General features: G+C 42.0%; 1 protein-coding gene across 1 annotated transcript in view; it reads left to right on the top strand.

Annotated features, from left to right (window-relative positions):
* Positions 1-6,472, top strand: part of LOC104616779 (Kv channel-interacting protein 4) — a gene marked incomplete at both ends in the record, with an annotated part of 43,900 nt that overhangs the window by 30,834 nt on the left and 6,594 nt on the right. The window lies entirely within an intron of this gene.

Here is a 6,472-nt window from a genome sequence, read left to right as displayed (position 1 = left end):
GCTGAACCCGCTTCAGTTTCTCCACATCCCTGGGAGGGTCTCAGTACGGTAGTCCTTACTGTCCCAAGTAGAGAGAGAGAATAAGTCCCTCAGACTGCTGGCCTTTACTCAGTAGTTGTCTTACCTTACTTGCAGTAAGAATTCTTTGTTGGCTCATATTCAACTTGACATCCACTGTAACTCACATCCTTTTCTGCAGTGCTGCCGTTCAGCCAGTCACTTCACAGATGGTACTGGGGCAAGGGACAATTTCTTCCCAGATGCAGAACATTACAATTCTTGTTGAGCTTCTTGAAGTGTCTGTTGGCCCAGATTTCATTATTAATTTGGACTAGATTATGTTATTAAATCAAGGCCATGTGTTAAATTCTCATGCTGTCTTGATCAAAGTCCTGTTACACTCAAATGGAAAATTAGGAACTGGACTGCTTTAGAAGCTTTAAGCTAGCCTTGAAGAGGGGAGGGGGATAATATCAGCCTTGCCAGTGGCAATCTGTGGGATGACATGCCAAAGTTAGAGGGATGGGGTGCTAGCGAGGGCCCTCAGCCTTTTGCTCTGAGATGTGCTGGCTACACTGGAACACCCTTGAAGTCTTACAGAGATGAGCCAGGGAGTCCTGAGGTAATAGGATTCAACTAGTGAAATACCTCAAAGGAACTAAGGGGTGTTCCTCTAAGGATGTGATATGGCCAACAGCCCAGCTGAAGTGTCTCTACACCAATGCACACAGCATGGGCAACAAACAGGAGGAGTTGTAAGCCACCATGCTGCTAGAAAGCTACAACCTAGTTGCCATTACTGAAAGTTGGTGGGATGAATTCCATGACTGGAGTATGGCTATCCATGGCTACAGGTTGTTCAGAAGGTACAGGCGTGGAAGGAAGGTTGGAGGCATTGCTTCTACATCAATAAATGGATAGAGTATGAAGAGATGTCCCTGAAGAATAGCCATGAGCAGGTTGAAAGCTTATGGGTAAGAATCAGAGACTGCAGCAACAAAAGGAACCTTGTGGTTGGTGTCTACTACAGACCACCCGATCAAGGGGAGCCTGTTGACAAAGGCTTCTTATTCCAGCGACAGGAAGCATCGCGTTTGCAGGCTCTTGTCCTGCTGGGGGACTTCAACCACTCTGACATCTGCTGGGAAAATAGCACAGCAAGCTATAGACAATCCAGGAGACTCCTGGAATGCGTTAAAGATAAATTCTAAAGCCAGGTAATAGACAGCCCTACTAGAGGATACACGATACTGGACCTATTATTGGTCATCAATGCAAGTGAGCTAATCGGTGATGTCAAGATTGGAGGCAGTCTGGGCTACAGTGATCATGCACTGTGGAGTTTGCAGTCATGAGGGATAAGGGTCAGGTGAAGAGTAAAGTCAGGACCCTGAAGTTTAGGAAAGCAAAATTCCAGCTGTTCAAGGAGTTGAGTGGATGAGGAATTGGTTGGATGGTCACATCCAGAGGGTAGTAGTCAATGGCTCAATGTCCAGATGGAGATCGGTGATAAGTGGTGTCCCTCAGGGGTCCCTATTGGGACTAGTACTTTTTAATATCTTCATCAGTGACATAGACAGTGGGATCAAGTGCACCCTCTTCAAATTTGCAGACAACACCCAGCTGAGTGATGCAGTTGACACGCCTGAGGGATGAGATGCAATCCAGAGGGACCTGGTCAAGCTCGAGAAGTGGGCCTGTGTGACCCTCATGAAGGTCAACAAGGCCAAGTGCAGGGTCCTGCACCTGGGTCGAGGCAACCCCCGGTATCAGCACAGGCTGGGGGATGAAGGGATGGAGAGCAGCCCTGCTGAGAAGGACTTGGGAGTACTGGTGGATGAAAAACTGGACATGAGCCGGCAATGTGCGCTCACAGTCCAGAAGGCCAATTGTATCCTGGGCTGCATCCAAAGCAGCGTGGCCAGCAGGTTGAGGGAGGTGATTCAGCTCATCTACTCCACTCTCTTGAGACCCCACCTGCAGTCCTGCATCCAGCTCTGGTGTCCTCAGTACAGGACAGACATGGAACTGTTGGAGCAGGTCCAGAGGAGGGCCACAAAAATGATCAGAGGGATGGAATCCCTCTCCTGTGAGGACAGGCTGAGAGAGTTGGCCTTGTTCAGCCTGGAGAGGAGAAGGCTCTGGGGACACGTATTGCAGCCTTTCAGCACATAGAGGAGGCTTATAAGAAAGATGGGGACAGACTTTTTAGCAGGACCTGTTGCAACTGGACAAGAAGTAATGGTTTTAAACTAAAAGAGGCTATGATTTGACTAGATAGAAGGAATAATTTTTTTCACAATGAGAGTGGTGAAAGACTGGCACAGGTTGCCCAGAGAGGTGGTAGATGCCCCATCCCTGGAAACATTCAAAGTCAGGTTGGACGGGGCTCTGAGCAACCTGTTCTAATTGAAGATGTCCCTGCTCATTGCAGGGGGGTTTGACTAGATGATCTTGAAATGTCCCTTCCAACCCAAAGTATTCTATGATTCTATGACTTGACTATGAAAAGACATGGTGGGTTTAGGTTGTGGGATTGTTGGTAGAATTAGCTTTAACGTATATGCATGCTATTTCAAAACCACATACACATTCCATTAAGTTTTGTGTTCATGGAAAATTTAAATTTTCAGTCACAATAGAAGTATATGCAAAACCAGAATATATAGTTAGTCTGAGATAATTACAACAATGGACATGAACATATATCTAAAATGAGGCAGAACCAACAGTGACAGCAGATAAAGCATGGGATGAGTACCTGTCATGCAGAGGCCCAAAATCAAAATGTATTTAAAATTGCCAAACCTCCTAATACAGCTTGATCTGTCATACAAATTTTTTTATTTTACAGGCAAAAGTCTGGGCTTGGAGTTGTTTTCTCCTTCATTTTCTTTCCTACATTTCACTCTTTCTCCTTTTTTGTGTCTTTTCGGGTTTGCTTGTTGTCTAAAAAGGGTGTTGATTAGGTAGCAAAGAAGAATCCACGTATTGCAGTATTCTTAGAACTACTGAAAAAAAGACAGCTTAGACAGCATGAATCTTGTAAATAATTTACAGGTTTTGTAGTGGTTCATAAGACCATGTGCTGGAAGTGTAATTTCCCAGCAGTAAAATTGCAGGCAAGATTGATCATCAAAAGGCAGAATGTTATTTATTATTCTCTGTGTCGTCTTTGTCATTTTATCTTGTTTCCTCTTTAAAGGGGAGAGGACTAGACTCAGGAAAAACATTTCAAAATGAACTTTTCCTCGTTTTTATTCTCCAGAAGTAAAATATAATACATTATTAATGCAATTCTAAAAGACTGTCAAACAGAAGTTTTCTGTAACAAAACAAATTATATACAGCTGGAGGAAAAATGAATATAGGAAATGGTTTAAATAAGCCTCACATTTTTCTTTCAAACTATGTAATTATTTTCCTTTCTTTTATAAGAATTTAATGAAAAGTTAGAAAGTTGGTTTTTTTTTTTTAATTAGAGTTGGTACAATGGAAGAAGTCAGCAATAACTTGACATAAAGCCATGGGGCATACTTAACAATTACAATATTAAATTTCTCTCACTGCAGTAGAGAAATCTCCTGATAAACACAATAAAGCCAGATTTATGAGCCAAAAAAAGAGCAGTCTTGGAGGTAAATGATGTTGGCTACATATATATTTAGATTAAAAATATTTAAGAACATAAGTGTTCAGAGTCTTGTATAGTCTCCGAGGAAAGATCCAAGCAAAGAAAGAAAGGTTTCAGCTAAATATTTCTGATAAGAGTAATTGGCCAGCATCACAGATTTTTAATGGAAGTCCTTAACATACTGTTACTACAGATCTCCAAGGATGGAAAAGGTAAGGTGCTACTCGCAACGTTGTGGTAAAGAGCAGAGGAAAATACACGGGGTAAACCTAGATAAACGCAAGAGGTCATTGCTGGCTCTACTAACACGCAACTCTGTGTAGGTAGGTTGCCTTTTAAAGCAATGTTTCTTTCAAACACTTTCTTTTCACTCCAGTTCATTAAGTGACAGAAAAAAGCAATACCTTGAAATGAGGTATGCAGAGCATGTATTTCTCTAAAAACAGGCTGCTAACTTATTCTGAACTAACAAAGCATAAATCAGACAATTTTTTCCAGAGTACCATTACTTCTCCACTAACATCATAACATTTAATTGCAGCCAGGAAATGGAAGTCTTATTCTTCACAGCTTCAGACTAAGGACTGACATAGTTGGAGTTGGTGGCAATTCCTGTAAAAAAGGGGAGAGCACTCTTAGCAAAATGAGTATATTTTGAATGTCTTTCTCATCTAAGAAAAAGGTAGAAAAATTGCTTTACATGTTAATAAGCCATAGAGTTAGATGAACCTAAATGCATGCTTTATTCATTATTTATTAAGCTTCTCAGAAAAAAAAAGGCAAAATCTGAGTTGTACAAGCTCAATATAGAGGTTTTCTTTTTAGCTCACTGAAAATGTGCCTAGCTTTTTGTCTGAAAAGAAATTACATGCCAAACAGAAAGACGCTAAGGCTTCTTTTTCTAAATTCTAAAATACTGCATTGTCCTTTCACACTCCCACCCGTGTCAGTGAGAGGGTTACGTTACTCTTCCTCGAGCAGGTCTGGGAATCGTGTAGAGCGTATACCAATGTACGCTTGGAAGAGGAACTTATGAAATACCTTTGTTACACTTCCTACATTGAATAACTATGATGTTATATCAGTGAGCACCTGAACACTTCGCTGATGTTTTCTTTATTGTACTTCGAATGCAAGTAAAAATATTGCTCTTTTGCATGCATTTGTACAACTCTAAAAGGCAAAGACAAGCCGTGTAGTAAACCTGTTGGGGACCACGGAGCCGCTAGACCATCTGACTACAGTCTTTTTCGGAAGCTGATAAAGCGAGAGAGGCGTTCTAGAAATGCCCTCACACCAAGTACGCGACAGGCAGGGAGATGCCGCCCAGCTAAGGGATGGCTCCTTGCCTGGCAAAGGGGAGACGCGCCTTTCACTGCTGCCTCCATTCCCCAACGGCGTCGGCTTGCCGGGCGGTGTGGCCCAGCAGTCGGTATATGCCTGGTCTTAGCGAGGCCTCTGCTCTAATTCCGCGCCCACCAGGGACAGCCTCCGTGACCCGCAGCAAAAGGTTTTGTACTTCTGTCTCTGTGGCTGCTTTGTCTGTCTGTTACGATCAAACAGAATTGTTTCTTACTACGTGTGTGCGTAGTCAGTGCATAGTCAGTTATGGTGAAGAGCTGATTTTGGCTGACGGTAAGTGACATAAATCAAAATAATACTAGATCTAGAGATCTGACAGGCGTTTTCCAGCGGTGCGTTCTTCTCTCAATTAGTAAGATTACACTGTTTGTTTCCCAGCAGAAACTGTCAGAAGTGTGAATATCTCAGTGTTCCTTACTTGATCTAATAGAAATGTTAATGATTGATCAAGAAAAGCTGTTATTACACTGGTAAAATATGCTATACTGTTCTTTATCTTCATTTAAAGCTACTTCCTTTCCCCAGTTTAGGACTAGGGGCACATAAGTTTGAGCCATCAGTCCAAATGGCACAGCAGTGGACAAAAATAAATATATGAGCCTTAACACTTAATTTCTCTTTTCTTACTTAACTTTGTTTCTAGAAATACTTTCCTCTTAAAGAGCTTGCAAGGCTTTTTTCACCCTCTGTGTTAAAGAAGGAATTAAGGCAAAAGGGAATTAAGTGCATTGCCCAAAGTCACCTGCTCATCTGGCAAGTTTAGGACTAGAAGTCAACTGTCTCGTCTTTGATTTTTATGCATGACTGACTTAGTAAAAAATACAGTATTCCTTCTGCTTTGCCTTCCTCTTTACATAAGTAATTTTTGTAAAGTCACCACTCAAATCCTCTTTTTTCTTCTTCAGTTCCTTTCATTTGCTCTGTAATCGCTCTGCTCTGACACTTTCTGCTCATTCTTTCTTACATATTCCAGTTTACAAAAAAGATGTAAAGAGGCAGAAGGATATGCAAGGTTTGAATAAGATCTTTTGTGACTGGCTCTTTCGAATTCATTGTATATAACTCTTCAGGCAGAATATGACTGCATGTTGCATCAGTAATACCTACCTGCAAATGCAGTTTACATTCCTCCTTGGTTTCTACGCCGTGCAAGCGCTGCTTGTGCTGGCGGGAGCGACCACCCCCGGCCCACAGCGGCACCAACAGCTCCACGCACTGCGGCAGAGCGGTTGCTGCTCACATCTGTCACTGAGGTCTCAAGACTGAAGTTGAGATATATGGCACAGAAGAAATTTTTGTCCCATGGGAACTTTTTAGGAAGATCCTTCAAAATGACTTTTAATGCATTAATAATTGGTTGAAAGTGCAAAATCAAGACTCTTCTAGCATGTTAAACTCTCAGAGTCACAAACATGTTCTGTAGAGTCTCATGAACACATGATTTGACTTAAACAGTTTGGATGCTATTCAGTTCTT

This window comes from Phaethon lepturus, unplaced genomic scaffold (genome assembly GCF_000687285.1).
Source record: "Phaethon lepturus isolate BGI_N335 unplaced genomic scaffold, ASM68728v1 scaffold14232, whole genome shotgun sequence".
NCBI lineage: Eukaryota > Metazoa > Chordata > Aves > Phaethontiformes > Phaethontidae > Phaethon > Phaethon lepturus.
This window is presented reverse-complemented; position numbering and strand designations above follow the sequence as displayed.